Source organism: Bos javanicus, chromosome 17 (assembly GCF_032452875.1).
Source record: "Bos javanicus breed banteng chromosome 17, ARS-OSU_banteng_1.0, whole genome shotgun sequence".
NCBI lineage: Eukaryota > Metazoa > Chordata > Mammalia > Artiodactyla > Bovidae > Bos > Bos javanicus.
The window spans coordinates 5602103-5621425 of record NC_083884.1 but is presented as its reverse complement, the minus strand read 5'-3'; positions in this window follow the sequence as shown (position 1 = coordinate 5621425).

The window sequence follows — 19323 nt, the reverse complement described above, 5'->3', positions numbered from 1 at the left end:
CTTAGCGACCCCATGGACTGCGGCCCACCAGGCTCCTCCGTCCGTGGGATTCTCCAGGCAAGAGGACTGGAGTGGAATGTGGTGCAGGAGAGTTCAAATGACAACTTTGAATTCACACTGCTGTGTAACAGCAGGGTTAAGCTTCAAATTCAGGTCTCCTGAATGTTTTTGTGTTGTTCTTGTTTGTTTTTGATATCCAAATTCATTTTTTTTATAATGGGTAGTTATTATATTTACAATAAAACTATTTATAATAGTGTTTCAGAACTAGAGTGCTGATTGAACTTTATGTTGATATAAACAATGTACAAGGATCTCTCTACAGGAGGGCCTTCCCCTTGATCCTACCCAGATAATCACTTTTTGTTTGTTTTGTATTGTTTATTGATGTATGAAAGTAAATTTCAGCTCTATTTTATTAAAGAAATTTGGTCTCAAAGTTAAATGCCTGATTTCTTTTGCCTAAATGAATACAGGATCAATTCTTTTTCTGCCCAAATTGATCCCTTTTAAAAAGCATGATCTAGAGAAGGGACAGAGGAAATCTATAAGGATGATGTGGTGAAGCTTTTGGCAAACTTAAGAGCCTTTTTAAGTTCAGAAACTTGATGGTAAGACTTTCTGGTTCTTATCTTAGTAGATGGGCTAAAATGAAACCAGCCAGAGGTTCAGAGGGATATAATTAGGTATAAGATAGAAGGAAAACAAGAGAGAAAGCAAGCAAAGAAGAACGGATGTTGTGAGCACTAGCTTTCCCTGGGGCTGGTGAGACAGTAGGGGTGTGGCTGACGAGGTGAGTACAGCCAGTCAACCCTGAGGTTTTAAAAGATGAAATGCTTCCATCCTGAAGTGAGCTGGACAGGAGCGAGGTGCAAGGGAGGTGTGAAAAACACCGGGGCAGCCCTGTGGCATTTGGTTCAGGTCAGACACCAAAAATATCAGTAGCCCGCAGTCCTGAGCACAGCACAGGCCGCCAGATGCGAACACTCCACAGGGCTGGAAAGCATCCCTTCTGGGGACTGACGACTTTCCCCAAATTCACCTGCAAACCTTTTTTCCCCTTCATCTTTTTTTTTTTTTTAATTTTAATTGTTTGGTCATGACATGAAGCATATGTGATCTTAGTTCCTCAACCAGGGATCAAACCCACATCCCTTGCTTTGGAAGTGCAGAGTCTTAACCAACGGACCAGCAGAGACGTTCTCCCACCTTCTTCGTTGTTGGATTTTTTTTTTCTTCTTCTTTTTTTGCTGTTGTTCATCATGGTGTTTTGTGGAGGTTTTTCGCATCAATTTTTATTTTTATTTATTTAGTGGCCACATCTGGCAGCATTCAGGATCTTAGTTCCCAACCAGGAATTGAACTTCTGCCCCTTGCAGTGGGAACACAGTCCTAACCACTGGACCACCAGGGAAGTCCGTCCCCTTCATCTTTAAGATAAGACTTGAATCACTAAGTTTCCTTCCTTAACTTAAAAACCAATAACCCTCATTTCCTAAGCATCTTTCTAGATTCTGCTAGAGGCTGCCCTATAACTGAGTCAGTTGCTTTCCTAATACCCTGAGTATGAACTGTTGATAAATTGAGATTCTAATGTTTAATATTTCAGTGTGATAACATTTGGAAAAAATCTTATTTGTCTTTTGAAGAACTTGATCTTAAACTACGATCATGATCATGATAGCAAATTGCTTTTTTGAACCAGAAGTGATTTAAAAAATAGATAACTTCATTTTCAGCACATAACATACAGCTTCTGTTTATGTCAAAATCAGAAATTGGTTTCTACTGGGGGAGGAACAAAACCCTCCCTTTCATAGCAGGCAGTGGTTTAAGAAAGTGTTCTGCAGATTTTCCCAAAGCAAAAACCATACTTTCACTTCTGCAGTGTGCACAGCACCAAGCCGTCACTGAATTTGCAGTAATTTTCAAATGTGCCACACCCTGGCATCGAGTTAACAACTGGAGTCACTGGCACAGGCAGAAATCAGATCTCGTTTTTGGCAGTAGGGAACAAATGAAATACAGCAATTAGGGTCGGGACAGCTTCCCAGAAGCCAGGCGACGACTTTCACTGCAGCGTCACTGGCAGTTTCATTTCCTAAGGGTTTGGGGCTGACTGGACACCACCGTGAGTCCCCTGTGGCCAGGAACACCTGAAGCAAGAAATAAACATTCCTTATGAGCTAAGTTGCTTCAGTTCAGTTCAGTTCAGTTGCTCAGTCGTGTCCTACTCTTTGCTACCCCATGAATCGCAGCACGCCAGGCCTCCCTGTCCATCACCAACTCCCGAACTTCACTGACACTCACGTCCATCAAGTCAGTGATGCCATCCAGCCATCTCATCCTCTGTCGTCCCCTTCTCCTCCTGCCCCCAATCCCTCCCAGCATCAGAGTCTTTTCCAATGAGTCAACTCTTCGCATGAGGTGGCCAAAGTACTGGAGTTTCAGCTTTAGCATCATTCCTTCCAAAGAAATCCCAGGGCTGATCTCCTTCAGAATGGACTGGTTGGATCTCCTTGCAGTCCAAGGGACTCTCAAGAGTCTTTTCCAACACCACAGTTCAAAAGCATCAATTCTTCGGCGCTCAGCTTTCTTCACAGTCCAACTCTCACATCCATACATGACCACAGGGAAAACCATAGCCTTGACTAGACGGACCTTTGTTGGCAAAGTAATGTCTCTGCTTTTGAATATGCTATCTAGGTTGGTCATAACTTTTAATTTCATGGCTGCAGTCACCATCTGCAGTGATTTTGGAGCCCAAATAATAAAGTCTGACACTGTTTCCACTGTTTCTCCATCTATTTCCCATGAAGTTGCTTCAGTCATGGCCAACTCTTTGCAACCCTATAGACCATAGCCCGCCAGGCTCCTCTGTCCATGGGATTTTCCAGGCTAAAATCCTGGAGTGGGTTGCCATTTCCTCCTCCAGGGGATCTTCCCAACCCAGGGATCGAACCTGGGTCTCTTGCAACTCCTGCATTGACGGGCAGGTTCTTTACCAGTAGTACCACCCAGGAAGCCCAGTGTTCCTTATACTCACCAGTAAACTTAGCTCCTTTCATCTTCTTTCTTTAAAGGAATGTCGTTTTGATTATAGCGGGGAGTAAATGGCTAGTAGAGTAAAAGTGTGTCTGTGTTGACAGGTTCCAGGGTCAGGAGGTGACAGTCCCAACGGCCAGAACCTGCCCCCTCCATTGTACAGAGGATGTTTGATGCTGGGTTTACTGTGTTGTGTCAGGACAGGGGTCTTGTTGAGAACATGGGGTAAGACTCTATCCTGGGGGATAAAGAGAGGACTTTTCTTGGCATGGGTGGGGAGGGGAATTGGTCATTGCCAGGGAAGGAGGCTGGTCCTCAGGAAGGAGCCAGAAGTGGGAGGACAGCGTGGACAGACAGGAAGGGCAGCCCCTTCTTCTCATGAGACATATTGAGACATATTCAGACATTTAGGTGTATTCTGCAGCCCCGCCCCTCTGGGGGAAGGAGTGAGGTGGCTTCCACTGCAGGGGCCACCTGGGCGCCGGGTGGCAAGGCTTGTTCTGGGAGCCAGCAGATCCTGAATCACTCTCTGCAGCTTCCATTTAGGCTTAATTTTAGCTCACTCATGGCCGTGGCTGTAAGAAATTACAGATAGCTTCGCGTGTCTTCTGGGTCAAGGGGGAGTTGTACATGATGAGGGCGTGCTCTGGTCTCAAGTGGGACGGTCCCAAAGGGCTGGCGAGTGTGGGAAGGAGAAGGTGGCATATGGGCACCAGCTCCAGTGGCACTTTTTCCTCTGCTGCCCACCTTGGAAGTACTTTATCCCAGAGTTACGCATGGGACTCTTGAGTCAGACTTTGTGGATTTATGTCTTCCTCTGTCATTCAATGGTCGTGACCTTGGGCAGGTTAGCTGCTCTGGGCCTCAATTTCATTGTCTATGAAAGGGGCATGCAACAGGTTAGTTGTAAGGATTAAATGAGCTTATTGGATAACGTGTAAATGCTACTTCAGTGTTCACTTTTCTTTTAAGGATGCTGGTGGATTTCCTCACAACAGGGTCCTCAGGATCGCGGGTGAAATGAGCAAGCGCCTGCAGAAGGCAAGACCAAGGAGAAAAGGAGGCTGGAAAGACGAGCAGAGAAGAGGATGGTGTGGCCACCACGTGGCAATGAACAGGAAATGATGTAAAAAGACGCCTTGCACTGTAACCTCCAGGAGAAATTGTCATGGCATGCCTGCTCCCCCCAACCTGGAGAGGACAGAGGTGAGATTTCAGCCTAGATTCAGGATCCTTGATGTGACAAAAGGAGTTGATTCAAAGAAATCAACCCCCCCTGAGATGAAAACTTTTCATATTTTATAGCACAGACTCTAAGGATATTTGGTGCCGCATCTCAAGGAGGAGCTGACGAAAGCCTCGGTCATAAGGACAGTCCACTGGGCTCTGGTCTGCCGGCTGCTTCTCATGACATGTAAGATCTGAGGGTCCCCCATGGGCTTAGTTTCCTAGGGCTGCCATACAAATGCCCACAGACTGAGTGTGTTCGCTCACAACTCTGGAGGTTGGAAGTCCCAAATCAAGGGTGGCCAGGAGGTAAGAGCTGAAGTTCAGGATGAGTGACCCCCTCAGAGCATCCAGCTGCTGATGGGGCTTTCCGCAGGGCCCGAGTGTGCCAGCCACCAGGTGTCTCTGGTGAGGGCAGGATTTGCACAGAACAAGCTAAAGGCAAACTCAGCAGGGCGGGTGTTGCATAAAAAATCGTATCCTCATCTGTTTGTGCAGCCTCTCCACACCAGACTGCTTCAGTCTCCACCAGGGAATCGCAGCTCCTCAGGGCACCACAGAGAGGAAGGACAGGTCCTCTGCCCGTGGACACAGCCCAGCTCCTGGCAGGAAGTATGGCCTGTTATTAGATGCAGCTGAGCAGGAGATACCAAGCCACTTCATTTTCAAACAGGCAAGAGCAGATCAGCGGCCCCTCCTTTTCATCTGGCGGGCATTTGCTTCCTGTGGCAGCACTAAGCAACTTCGCCCCTCCTGGTTGGAGGTGCCACGAGCAAACGGACCCCTCAGCACGGTGAGTCAGCTCAGATCCTGACAACTATGACCATTCCAGATGGTGAGGACATCAGTGACCATAATGACCCTTCCGGCCAGCGTCTGTAGCGGACTGTTCTCAGAACTGCAGGTGACAGACTCGAGCTTGTAGCCCGCAGAGATGTACAAGGGGTGCCTGCACAGTCACCACCCTGATTCCACCAGCCACGGGTGGGGGTCAGTTGTTGTTATTCCTTCAGAGTCACAGCTCGCCAGAGGGGCCTGAGCCCAGCTCCAACTGTGAGAAGCAAAGAGCAATAAAAGACTCATTCAACTGCATAAGAAATAGGTGCTCAGACAGGGAACGCCACTCAGTGCTCTGTAGTGACCTGAATGGGAAGGAAATCCAGAAAAGAGGGGATGCATGTGTACGTATAGCTGAATCACTCTGCTGTGTAGCAGAAACTACCGCAGCATTGTAAAGCAACCACGTTCATACATCCTGTTGCTCAGTCGTCTCCGACTCTCTGCAACAGCATAGACTGTAGCCCGCCAGGCTCCTCTGTCCATGGGATTCTCCAGGCAAAAATGCTGGAGTGGGTTTCCATTGCCTTCCCTAGAGTGTCTTTCAGACCCAGGGATGAAACCCCAGTCTCTTGTGTCTCCTGCATTGCAGGCAGATTCTTTACCATTGCGCCATCTGGGAAGCCCCAAAGCAACGATACGGCAGTAAAAAACATTTTTTAAAAAAATGAAAAGAAACAGGTGCTCAGACTGTCTTGGGGACCTTGCTGATGACAAGAAGGCTCTTGGTGGGATTCTTTGCTACTTTTACCTCAGTAGATTCACAGGCCTTAGAAGAAAAGACAGGCATCGAACATGCACATCTTTCAGTGTGAAGAAAAAAAAGCCATCTGCAGTTGCTCATGGAGACAGCAAAAAGCCCAACATATTGGCATATCGGATTTTCAGGGAAAGATATGCTAAGTTAAAGAAAAATAAAATCAGTTTTTAGAATGTGTGCAAATGACTTCATAAAGCTGTTTGAGTGAAACAAGGCCACCCCCACCCCCAACCTGATCCGAATGTCTGGCTTCTTTGCAGAACTGTGAGCGTGTACTAAGCACAGCTGAATTTATTTTCACAATTTTCAAGCTTACATTATAAAAAATAGTACCGGGTGAAGCCTCATCATCATTATGGCAGAGCCAAGCATTCATTTCACAATTGGTTTGTTTAAAGTTAATAGTAGATCAAGTGAGCAACTGCTAAAAAGATGATGCATTGGCTTAATTCTGTGTTGTTACAGAGCTCAGCATCCAGAGTTAATATACACACAGAGATGTTGGCAGACGGCTCCTTTTGGTAATAATACTCACTTTTATGAATGGCTCATTTATTTTTTATATGTTCCTCTTTAGCCCTGGTCTCATTTCTCCCCTCTGTGCGGAGTCTGGCTCCCAGGACTCCAGGTAGAGGAGGAAGTATAGATCTGCATTTTAATGAGGCTGGTGAGCGGGCTGCTGCTTTGCGCCACAGCAGTGAAAAACGACGAGGAAAAAAAATTAGGAAAGCTAATCCGTGGTAGAAACTGGGTTCAGAAGTGCCAGTCAGCTGGTTATTTCCTGAGTCTTCACCCTGTGCATCTTTGTAGATGTTTCAAATCCAGCCAGTGACTCATCATTACAGAGGCTCTCTCCCAGCCACTCACCTCCTGTGGGAGGAAACTTTACATGCGCGAGGCGTTTTATCTTTTTCATCTAATCACCCAAAGACTAAGAAGAGCCTACTTAGGGGGAAAAAAAGTACAACCCTCAAAAGAAAATGAACTAGACCTTCACTCTGAAGGTGACTGAGCCGAGTGGAGAGGGTTGGAGAGGGGCTTGCACCAGCTTTTCTTGCAATTATGTGTTAATATCAGGACCCCGAAGAGTCTGATCCTCGAGGCTGTGTTGCTCCTGTATTTTCTCTAGGCACCAGACTCTGCTTGCCCCAGATTTCTGAATGTTTGCTGCCAAGGAGGGTACGAGGCTGCCCTCTGTTATCCTACCGAACACGGACTCCTCTTTGATTGGTCCTCCCTCTGCGAAGTCCTCCTGCAGAACAGAAATGAGATGGGGAAAAGAGATGAGGATGAGCAAGCTGAGAAAGGGAGCTCTTGGGGTCACGAGCTACAGCGAGGGAGAGCTGAGACTCCTCAGAACAGGGGCAGAGCCAAGTGGAGAATTTCAGCTGCAAGGCCGGACTGCCCTACCTGGAATCCCGGGTCTTCCATTTCGTAGCCATGACCCTCCATCTCTGGAAAATGACCACAGTCATAATTCCTCTTGCAGGGGGTTGCTGAAAGGCTTACATGAGTTAGTGCAGGTAGATTACTTAGAATTTTCCCTGGCATAAAGTGAGTTCTAGCCACTGTTGTTATTTCCACGCTTGTTCTAAGCAGTTCCTGATTTAAATGCCCCAAAGTGCCTGGTGGTACCTATCACCCTAGATCAGCAATGAGAAGACCTCGTTAAGGGAAATTAGGTCTCTCCCCACTGCCTCTCCGGAGAAGGCATTGGAAACCCACTCCAGTACTCTTGCCTGGAAAATCCCATGGATGGAGGAGCCTGGTAGGCTGCAGTCCATGGGGTTGTGAAGAGTTAGACACGACTTCACATTCACTTTCACTTTTCACTTTCATGCATTGGAGAAGGCAATGGCAACCCACTCCAGAGTTCTTGCCTGGAGAATCCCAGGGACGGGGGAGCCTGGTGGGCTGCCATCTATGGGGTCGCACAGAGTCAGATATGACTGAAGCGACTTAGCAGCAGCAGCAGCAGCTGCTGCCTCTCAGATCCTTGATGAAGGGAGCTGGTCTTTGAAGGTGGTTGCTCCTGGGTGCCAAGGGACTCATGCCTGTGTTTTCCTCCTGGTGAAACACTGAAGACACCTCCTCTCCCTGGACTCAGTTGGTCATGCCTCACTTGTGCTATTATCTCCTCAAGTCTTGGGGGAATCGCTTGGCACTGTGAGGGGCTGCTAAAAATGTCCAGTATGTCAAAGCAGACCCCATTGTCAGAGCAGTGTGGGAACAGTAGGTAATGTAAGAGGCCCCCTCTGATGAAGCCCCCTCAGTGCGTGGCGGGGAGGGGAGCATTCAGCCCGGGACCACGCCGCCTGCGCTTCAGAGCTCCTTTTCAGGGATGATAGGGGCCTCTCTTATTCCCTTTCATTTTTCTTCCTCCGTCTTCTCTGAGAATTTATTTGAAATATGCTTTTGAGGAAGACCCAGCACACTGAAGTGCTGGATCTCAGTAAGAGCTTACAGTGGATTCCTCAGCATGGCCCTCAGACTAACCCCTGGAAAATAATCTGGGATGCTTATTAGAACCCCTGATTCCTGGGCCCAAACCCCCTCAGGGATGAAGACTCTGGACTTGGAATTTTTAAGCAGCTGCTCAGATGCTTTTTGCGCACTGTTTAGTGAGAGAAATGCTGACTTGGAAATGGTTGAATCTAGGGTCTTGAGATTGCAGATGGGGACACTGAGGCCAGGGAAGTGAAGCGGCTGTCCCAGAGTCATCCAGCTAGTTAGTGGTAGATGCAGAAGTGGTGGGAGAGGAAACTCGGGCTGTTCTCGCCACAGAGAGGGATTCGGGCTCTCTGGATGCGAAGCCTCCCCAGACAAGCTAACACCAGAGTTCTGCTTCCGCTCCAGCTGGCACACAGTCCTGGCTACAGCCACAGGAGACTTATTGCCATATTTTATAACAGATATAAATTCTGTGTTTCCAAATAAAACTCCAATCCGGTATATGCTCAGTGAAAACAAATTAATGTTAATGAGGATCTCACTTAACAGTGTTTCTGGGTGTTGCATGTTTCACCTGGTAATTTAATGCTATTTTACCTGGAGTGTTGATATTGAATTGATGAAGTGTTTGTTTGTTTTTTTCTTAACATAGAAAAGAAAAGACCACAAATATAACTATTTCCCAGCATTTTAAGTTTGATAAGAATTACTAATGATAACACAAAACGGTGTTAAGCGGCAAACAGATCAAGACAGAGTTGAGAAATGTCAGCGATGAAGGGGGATGGTGAGGAAGACACAGCTACAGTACAGGTATCTGCATCTGACCTCCAAGTCACGACGTCTGAGAGGCATTTGTCATCATACTGGAAATAATTCAAGGCCAGAGTCTGTGACTGGTGTCTTCTTTATACTGGCCCACAATCCTGAGCTCAGCCCCATGGAAACACTCAAAATATATTGCCCGATGAGTGGGAGAGGAGGTTGAGGTGAAGATGAAATAGTGGGAGAGGAGATAATGTGAAGGCAAAAACAGGAAAATTAAATCAAGGTGTGGAGGCAGCCTTTATAGGACTGGTGTGTTTGGAAGGGGATCAGTGTCACAAGGGGCGTGGCCCGGTTTGGCAGGCAGGCTGCAGTGGACCCAAAGGCGCACAGACGGCGGGGGGACAGACATGGAGAACCGGAAGGATGGAGTGGGGAGCTGGGGCACACAAGACGCTCCCTACCCAGCTTTACACTTGAGATGTCTCAGATGGACAGCGAACCATCCAACTAATTTCACTCATTCGTGAGGAGCTACCCATCCAGCTTTACAGTGAAATCATCTCAGAGGGCTGGCTGGCTGTTCTCATTTCATTCATTCATGTTTTATTTGTTCACCAATTCATTCCATGATTCCAAAAAGATTTATTGCTTTCTAATGATAACAATAGTAATGACTACCAATTATGGGGTGCCTGCGTGTGCCATTCTGCCTTCACACAGCAGAGGGTCTGAGGCTCAGAGAAGGTCACACAGCTGAGATGCAGATCCAAGCCCACCCCCTACCAGGTCTCCCTTGAGTGACTGTAAAATTGTGTAAAGTGAGCCCTTATTCGGGTGGGTTCAGATGGAGCTGCCACAAACTCCCTGTCTAATGTTCCCTGACTTCCTCCAGGAACTCTGGTTCTGCCCAGCCCTGCCTTCCACTTGCTGTGTGATGTTGGCTAAGTCTCCTCATCTCTTGGGGTCAAGTCTCTGCAACAGCAATATGCGAGTACTGATCAGGTGATTCCCGAGTTTCCCTGTTGTGCTAACATCCCATACCTCTGTTACTGGAGACTTGTGCCTTTCAGCAGGGGGAGTATTTATGAAACCACATTTCTCTCGACTGTCTCCTCCGGGCTGTGGTACAATCAGCCCTCACTCACCTGAGAACCATTATTATTCTTAGTAAAAGAATCACTGACTTTCTTCAAGGTAGCAATGCACACATCTCAAAGGCTACATCCCCAGCTTAACTTAAAGCAAGAGTCACCTCTTGTCTAAGCTTTGGCCAGTGAGACGGAAGTGGATTGGGCTTTCAGGGGTGTCTGTTTCACCTCCTCCTCCTTCCTTCCTGCTGCCAGAAAGACAGCTTTGATGACTGGAGCCCCAGCAGACATCTGGAGCCAAAGGCAACTTTGAGGATCGAATCCACACACTAAGAACGGTGGCACAGAGAAGAGAGGGAGAAGGCAGGCCCAGGGACCATGCAGCCACCAGAACAGCCTGGGACTTCCTGCCTACAGACTCTTTTAGGGGAGACAAAAAGAAGTCCTTACAAGTTTAAGTCTCTGTCTTTTGGATTTTTTTGCTATTCTTTTGGAGTTACTTGCTGTTCTAAACTAATTCTCACTAATATACCTACAAACTCTTCATCCTTTCTGTCTTTCCTTAGCTGTATTATTTCCCTTAAGTGTTAAATTTGCTATGTCCTGCTGAACAAATTCATGACCTTCAGGCCCTCCAAATCAATATGTACAATTCTGGGTTCATAAGTGACTCCTGGAAGCCTTTTATCCTGTGCTCCCTTTCATAGCAGATGGCAGCTCCACTTTTTCTGTCTTTAGGGTTCAAAAGCCTGCATTCCTCTTAATCAATTATCAAATCTGGTAGTTTCTCCATTCACTGATCTCATGTTTTGAGGGCATATTATCTCAAGAGATGCTCAGTGCTGGGGTACGAGAGTAAGTCAAACAGATATTTATCTGTTCTTATGATGTGTACAATCAAGGGCAAGCATTTATCTGTTCTCATGGCGCTTATCATCAAAGCAAGCGTTAGTTGACTAATCACACCAACAAGCAAGTGCTACCAAAAAAAAAGTGTGCTGACAACACAGAGCTGGGGCCAGGGAAGGTTTCAACTGAGCTGAAACCTGAAGGATGCGTGGGACCTAATGTGACAATGAGCAGGGAAGGGGATGGGGCCCCGGGGAAGAAAGAGCAGCCTCTAGTCCACGAGTGGAAAGAAGGCTGTTGGCTGAGGCACTAGAAACCTCAAGGGACCCAAGAGGCAAGGCAGGAAGCAGGCATGACGAGGACTTAGAGCCTCATTCTCACAGGAAGCCATCCACAGGGTTTAAAGGCAAAGAAAAGGAGGACCCTGACCTGGCCATGCTGGTGGTGTCCTTCCTAGATCTTCTCTTAATTCCTTCTGCTGCAACACATGCTCCCTAGTACCTGCTTCTCTTTCTGAACTTTTAAAAACTGACTCAGCCTATTTATTAAATTTTAGTATTTATTAAACACCCATTATATCTAAGTTGTTACATACTCCTAAGATTGCCTATATGATAATGTATGGGATATAATACACTGAAGATGCAAAATGTGCTTTTAAACAAAAATGAAAAATAATTTGATAAGTCAACATGAAGATTTTACTAGGACATTTAAATAGTTATGAAGTTAGTATAGATATTACTGCCTGATAGGTAAAATTGTGTGGTGTTAATTTGGCAAGTTAGTAGTCATACATTCAAAGTCGTAGTTTGCTATATGTTGATTAAAATGTTACAGTACAGATGTAATCTTGGCACTGCTCTGCAAACGTATCATATGGAAATGTATCATATGGAATGTATCATATGGAAATTCACTGTCTCATGTGTAAAGGGTATTCAATGGACATTTAATGTATCCAAAAACTTATTATACACTTTCATAATCTACTGCTATTACTTTTTAAATAACTTTCTTTTTAGTTTGGAAAAAACTTCAACTTTCAGAAAAGTTGCAAAGATACTATAAAGAGATTCCACATGAGGAAATGATGCATGACCATGATACATTTGTCAAAGCAAGAAATTCTCATTGACTGCAATGACGTGTTCTTGAATGACCATCTGTCAAAACCTTCTGTCCTTCAAGATTCTGCTCTGAGTGAGCTGAGGTGTTTCCTGCTCTGCTATCCCCAAACCATCTTTGCTCCTGTGTCCCTGAGCCCTCATCCGCTGCTCCTCACCAGAAACACGTCACTTTCCGCCTTTGGGCACAAGCCTTATCTCCTGAAACAGCTTGATGGGAGGATTCTGGCTTCTGTTCTGCACCTAATAGGTCACACTGTGCCCCACTTAGAGCAAGGAGCTCAGTGAACGTCAGCTGAAGGAACAGATGAATGAAACTCAAGGAAGTGGGCAAATAGCAGCCAGCGTCACACTTGCAAAATTCCTATGAAGTCAATAAAAACGGTACATCTACAGGGTGACCATGGTGACATACAGGCTAATTTTGGAGATGGATGACCTGGGTTCAAATCCCAGCTCTACCATATACCACCTGTGTGACCACGAGCAAGTTATCTCCTCTTTCTGTGCCGTCTGTAAAATGGGGGTAATAACATACCTGCCTGAGCAGGTGAGGGAGTTAACTCCCACGTACGCTTAGAAAAGTACCTGTTACAGAGGAAATGCTCAGTAAAAGTCTTCATCATCACCCTGTCGTGCTGACTTAGAATGAAACGCCCTTCATGAGACCTGCCTTCTGTGACCCAGTGACCTACAAAAGGGTGCCTGGGGCAGGAGCCCTGGGCAGCACGATTTCGTACAAGCTATTCAGCTGGGGAGCCTCCCAGCAATTCTGTGACCTGACAAAATGAACCTGGCAGGTCTTTCATCTTGCTTCATAGACTTCTGGTTTGTGTTGTTTCAGCCTCCTCCTTAAGGACAGAGACCGTAAGTGTACCAGCCAGCAATATACAATTCTTAACACTCAACAGCAGGCATTCACCGTTCAGAGCACTCATATGGATCAACTAGTGCAGTCTTCCCAAAGTCTCATGAAGCGACAGAGCGCAGGGACGCTAAGTGGCCTGCCCAGAGCCACACGGCCAGCGTTCCAACCCAGGCAGTTGGCTCCAGCGGCTCTGGGCCTCATCTTGCCGCTCTACCTACCCTCTCATAATAGACACTCAATACATGTTTGCTGAATAAATGAATCCCAGTGGCATCTTCAGGGAAGACTTCCAATATTTCCTCTGTCCAAAATTTCTGACTGGCTTCCCCTCTCACTGACCCTTCTAAATTCTCCAACAGGAGCTGGTAAGTGTGCCTGCCCTTTTAAGGAGAACTCGCTCCTGCTGGCTGTCTCTAGGGAGTCACCCCATGAACATCCCACGAGGTGCACCCCAGCCCTCTTCTCACTTCTTTCTTAGAAAGCAGATTTTAACTGGACTTTATTTTCAGTAGCTTTTTCCTCTGTCAAAGCTGCGTGTATTCACTGTGGAAAATTGGACAGTGACAAAAGGACATGAGAAAGAGAATTTTAAATGCAAAATAGTTTTGCTCTTTATGCAAAAATCTTCCTTAATGTTAAATGATCCTTAGGGCAAGAAAATGAAAAGAACCTGAGTAATTAGATATTATGCATTATGGGAAGCGAAGATATTTCCTGTTCTGTCTTATTCTCGTTTAGTTTATCAGGGTCCTGACAACATCTTTAACCCTCTCTGATTCTGTCATAAACAGTGACTTCATCCACAACAGATTTCCAGATTTCCTGCTTCTCTCATTGTCTCTGAAGAGAAAGGGGTAAAATAAACTGCCTGCATTACATGTAGAAAAATCTATATATTCTGCTTATGGAGCAAAGCTTTGAGGGCCTCTTACTTTTTATGTTTGTATGTTTTTCAGTATCCTTTCTCCTACCTAGAAAAGAAATAGTCCTGGTCACGTACACCTAAATATATTGTCAGCTTTACAACTAAGTTTCAAAAGACATACTGCAAGAACATCAACCTAAAATTAGGATTTTTCTATATTTTGGTTCTTAATATTTCTGCCTTGATTACTGAAAACTTACCCATTCTGTTCTTTAAAAAACAAAACCTTATATTATAAAGGCAATGGATATTTGCTGCAAAACATTTAGAAAATATTTTAAATGCCCAAAGAACATGAAAAGCATCAGTAAATCCCATCCTGAGAACCTGGATGGTTCTGGAGCTCTCACTCTGCATGGGTAAGTGGATCAGGAAAGAGGAACACAACAGTGGTGAATAACCGCGTCCTTGGCTGGGCTGGAATGCCCCGGTCTGGTCACAGAACTCGGATTCCCCTTGGAAACTGCCTCCCCCCACATCCTCTTTTCCCCAACCAACCAAGTCACTAGTCAACCACCCCCCTACTCATCCACTCATTCAACCAGCCAACCGGTACATGCACACATGCACACACTCCAGGCCCCATAAGAGAAAAATTGTCCATCCCAGTCAGTTCCAACTCCCATTTTCACAAGGTTAGACATAAAACTCCAGCGGTCCAGTCTAATTCCTTCTAGAGGACTTTTCTTAATCAGATGCAAGGAAAGAGACTCCCTTCTTCTCTGATGGTAAAAATGGAAGGATGAGCCCTGGAGCCACTACCTGTGGAGAAAGTTGGCCTCAGAATGAAGCAAAGTCAGGAAACTAGAAGCCTGGATGTGCTGGAGCCCCCTGCTGGTGTGCCTCATCGCAGCAACACCGGCCTGTCTTCCTGCCTTTCCCCAGTTTGGATCTGGAGTCCCTCTGCTTCTTGCTCTGAGTGGGACTTCTTACTGGAACCAAGAGTCTCACTTAAACAAACACACCAGCATTTAAGGAAACTAGTAAAAGTATCTTTCTTTCTTTCCAGGAGAAGCATCTTCATTTATTTCTGGGCCCTACCCTGTCCCCTCCTCAGGTCACCACTCTTGATCTGGGCAGAGACGCAGGTGACCTGCCGCCTCCCCCAGCTGGCCCGTCAGCTCTGACAGAAGTCAGGGGACGCGCCCCGCGCGGCGAGAACACGAGCCCTCTTCCAGGGTTCGCTGTGGATGCTGTCTCCCTGGAACCGGAGTTCCCAGCTCAGCAGGCAGGATGGGCAGCTCTGACGAAGGGAGTGGTCCCCGCGTCAGGCCAGGCCGGCCACTGCTCTGCACTTCCGGGGTCAGCAGAGGCAGCTGCGGGGTCACCGTGGGCTCACCCGGACCCCACCCCTTCCGGCCCGCTTCCGACGGCGGCCTCCCATCTGTGTCCCAGACTGTGACTCCTCTCCTGCCCTTCTGTTGTCTGGGTTGTTTTGGTTTTCTCTCTTGCCCTTTTGATCGTCACCACTATTCTTGGTTTCTCCTCTTTAACCAGAGAACTTCCTAAGAACTCCCTCACATTTCCCCCCGCCGCCTTCCTCAGCCCACTGAGTTCTCCTTGCTCATTTCAGCCCTGCTCAGAACACACATCTTGACATAAGTCTGTGTGATTGCTTCCTCAGGGATACCTATCCCAGATCGCTGAGGTGGAAGCTGGGCAGTATAAGCACACAGGAAGGATGGAGGGCCATCTGGGATGGAGCAGAGTCAGGTACACTTGTACCTGGTGAAAAGTTACCAGTCACCACTTGGAACAAGATGGGGACATTTCTGAACAGATCCACAGAGTTTCAAAACAAACAGCTAAGCTCGCTTCACTGACATTCAGTGCTGGCTGGAGAAGAAACAATTCATATTTTGCACTTGTATCATCACCTTAAATAAAGTATTTACTCTTTTGTTAATAAAACTTATATTTCTTTTCTCCATGAAACCCCCTGCCCAGAGGGCAAAGAAGAGAATCCCAGAGCTGAGGCACCTGTGTATCAGGGAGGAATTAAGTCCAGCCTCTAATTCTACAGATGAATAAAATTATTTTTGACAAGATCTTTTTTTTTTTTTCCTTCACACATAAAGGAGTACAGAGTCAAGCTGGTATGTTCTCTCTTAGCATCCTTTCCCTAACTCCGTGAAACTGTGTGCTCTTTGGGGCCAAGTCATTTCCAGGCTGATCTGTCCCACCACTTTAGCTGCTCAGTCATTTTGGAAATTCACATGCCAGCCAACTTTAGAGGCTGAGGCAATGGCAACCCACTCCAGTACTCTTGCCTGGAAAATCCCATGGACGGAGGAGCCTGGTTGGCTGCAGTCCACGGGGTCGCTACGAGTCGGACACGACTGAGCGACTTCACTTTCACTTTTCACTTTCATGCATTGGAGAAGGAAATGGCAACCCACTCCAGTGTTCTTGCCTGGAGAATCCGAGGGACGGGGGAGCCTGGTGGGCTGCCGTCTATGGGGTCATACAGAGTCGGACACGACTGAAGAGACTTAGCAGCAATGTCATAACTGACCATGTCTTACTTTGGGTGAGACCATGAGGAGCAACCTTTGCTCAGCATTTGTCAACGTACTGACTAGTTTTTGTGACCTGCAAGAATGCACGCTCATTCAAGGAAGTCTTCATGTTATCTACATATTATGAACCTGCCAGTCAGCCCCACTCTGTCACAATTAGAATTAAAGGGATGAAGAAAAGTGAGCAATCAGGAAAAACAGACGGTTTTATCTCTAGAATTTCTCCATTTTTACTAAAAATACTCTCTTAAAAATTACATTACCATAGATAAACTTTCAATTTAAAAATATTTTGTCAGAAAGAAAAAGACAAAAGTGTGTGATAATACCTTTTAGATACTCAGAGAATCCAGTTAATTTTTAGTCTAGACAATTTCAGGTAAAATGGGTTCAAGACTATAAGAACTTTTTGAATTGATATGGCTTCCTTTATTTTAAGAGGTATACGGAGGAAAAGAATATGATTATGAAGGTAAGAATCCTTTTTAATAGTCATAGAAGTTAAAAGGATTTTCCTTTAGAAAGAGGCATAATTCACCTCTTTACACTTAGTCATCAACATTTTAGTAAATATCTCATTGTAAATAAATGTTTATTCTAAATATTGGTATACATTAATTATATAGAAATTAAAATAGAAAATAGTCTTTCCTTCTATCTTGTTGTGCTTTTCAATTAAATTTAGAAATACTTCTCAGTATATCACTGCTAAATGAGCAATTTGGATTATACACACGTATGTACTTATTTTTATCAAAAACTATGCAGCTGAGGGTAGAATAACCTATACATACATATTTAACTATGTATACCTGATGTTTGTAAAGCCATAATGAAAAAATATTATAAAATATCATTCTCAGCATGCAAAGTGGGAGAAAAAGCCTGAAACCCTCAATCAGTTGTAAAACCTTGATAGCTTTGCAAATCAGTTCTGTTCAGTAGTAATGGGTCCATTTCTTATATGAGGCTTACAAGGTAGAACTTACATATTGCTGGGACAAATGACAACTGATAAATACGGTATATGATGATCTTATTGACCTCTTGAGAAAATACTTTACACGGCTTGTGAGAGCATCCAACAGAATTTTTTTTACATTAGTCTCATTTTTAATTTTAAAAGCAGGATACACATATATTAATTATTCCTGCTGCTGCTGCTGCTGCTGCTAAGTCTCATCAGTCATATCTGACTCTGTACGACCCTATAGACTGCAGCCCACCAGACTCCCCTGTCCCTGGGATTCTCCAGGCAAGAACACTGGAGTGGGTTGCCATTTCCTTCCCCAATGCATGAAAGTGAAAAGTGAGAGCTAAGTCGCTTCAGTCATGTCCGACCCTTAGCGACCCCATGGACTGCAGCCTACCAGGCTCCTCTGTCCATGGGATTTTCCAGGCAAGAATACTGGAGTGGGTTGCCATTGCCTTCTCCGTAATTATTGCTAGTCTATCAGATTGTTTTTTAACTTGTTGAATCACTACCATTCCTGCTCTTCCTGAAAAATGACATTTATTAAACAAGCAATTTTCCCACGTTCCTTAGTTATTTGTAATTTCAGGGATTTCACCTAAGTCAGAGGAATACAGAAGATCAATCTCTACTGGTCTTTACACTGGAAAAGATAGCACTTACTGTTTGAAGTATCTAGAGACTATTAACTGAGTCCATGCAGACCAAAGAAGTAAAAAATGTAAATAGGCTTTTTGTTAAAAAAAAGTCCAATTATTTACCTATAACTTGGCTTCCCACGTGGCTCAGGGGGTAAAGGATCCGCCTGCAATGCAGGAAACACAGGAGACATGGGTTGGATCCCTGGGTCAGGAAGATTCTCTGGAGTAGGAAAGGGCAACCCACTCCAGTATTTTTGCCTGGAGAATCCCATGGACAGAGGAGCCTGGTGGGCTACAGTCCATGGGGTTGCAAAGAGTTGGACTCGACTAATGCAACTCAGCATGCAGACAACAAAGGCCAGTGATAATGATGTGATGGGAACGAAGGAGGATGATTAACTGAGCCTTCTCCACCTGGAGTCCAATTGGCAAGGGGCCCCATCCGCCTTTGCTTGTCATAAATAGTTCAACATATATTTCTAGTCTTGTAGAACAATGAGTTAAAGCCTTCATGTGACTGTTAACACTTTGCTTTAAGAATTTAACTTCTTAAAATATAATTTCAAAAAGGGCTTAGAGCATCTATTGAGTTGATTAAAAAGGTTTATTTTATATACTTGTATGTATTGCTATCTCATGAACATGATATATTATTTAGAAAAGGACAAAAACCAAAACAAACCAGAAACCTCCCACCAGATATTTTAAAATAACCACCCCCAAAAGGACTAAGAGGAAAGTAAAATTAAGGTGTCAGACAAGACAGTGTCAAAGAGCTGTTCAAAAAAATAAATCATTCAGGCAATTGGTTGGTAGGGTTATGTAATTATTAACAACCAATTTGATTACTTCCATGCCACATTAATATACCATGATCTTCTGGTTATCATAAGATAGAAGAAAGCTGAGCGCTGAAGAATTGATGCTTTTGAACTGTGGTGTTGGAGAAGACTCTTGAGAGTCCCTTGGACTGCAAGGAGATCCAACCAGTCCATTCTGAAGGAGATCAGCCCTGGGATTTCTTTGGAAGGAATGATGCTAAAGCTGAAACTCCAGTACTTTGGCCACCTCATGCGAAGAGTTGACTCATTGGAAAAGACTCTGCTGCTGGGAGGGATTGGGGGCGGAGGAAAAGGGGACGACAGAGGATGAGATGGCTGGATGGCATCACCGACTCGATGGATGTGAGTTTGAGTGAACTCTGGGAGTTGGTGATGGACAGGGAGGCCTGGTGTGCTGCGATTC